This window comes from Tarenaya hassleriana, unplaced genomic scaffold (assembly GCF_000463585.1).
Source record: "Tarenaya hassleriana unplaced genomic scaffold, ASM46358v1 Cleome11, whole genome shotgun sequence".
NCBI lineage: Eukaryota > Viridiplantae > Streptophyta > Magnoliopsida > Brassicales > Cleomaceae > Tarenaya > Tarenaya hassleriana.
Genome location: NW_010961290.1, coordinates 2,392,074 through 2,392,469, shown reverse-complemented (window position 1 = coordinate 2,392,469; position 396 = coordinate 2,392,074).

Below are 396 nucleotides of genomic sequence, written 5' to 3'. Positions count from 1 at the left end.
ATGGCTGGACCCTGCTCATTCCATCATGTCCAACTTTGTATTGGCACGAGACGATTCCGGCAAGATCCACAAGATCGAGCTGGGTTATCTCTACCAGGCATTGCGGGAATTCCACAACAGACCGTCTCTTGACTCGTTGATAACGCAAATCTAGGTGTATAAATAAGCTCAAGTAATAAAAATCCTAGATACAACGAATACCGCAAGGGAGACCGTCTCTTGACTCGTTGATAACGCAAATCTAGGTGTATAAATAAGCTCAAGTAATAAAAATCCTAGATACAACGAATACCGCAAGGGTACGGATCAACTGTAGTACCAGGGTCGAACACAGGGAATAGTTAACACTAAGAACAAGACTCGACTATGATTCAGATCAGCAAATAGCAGATGAAA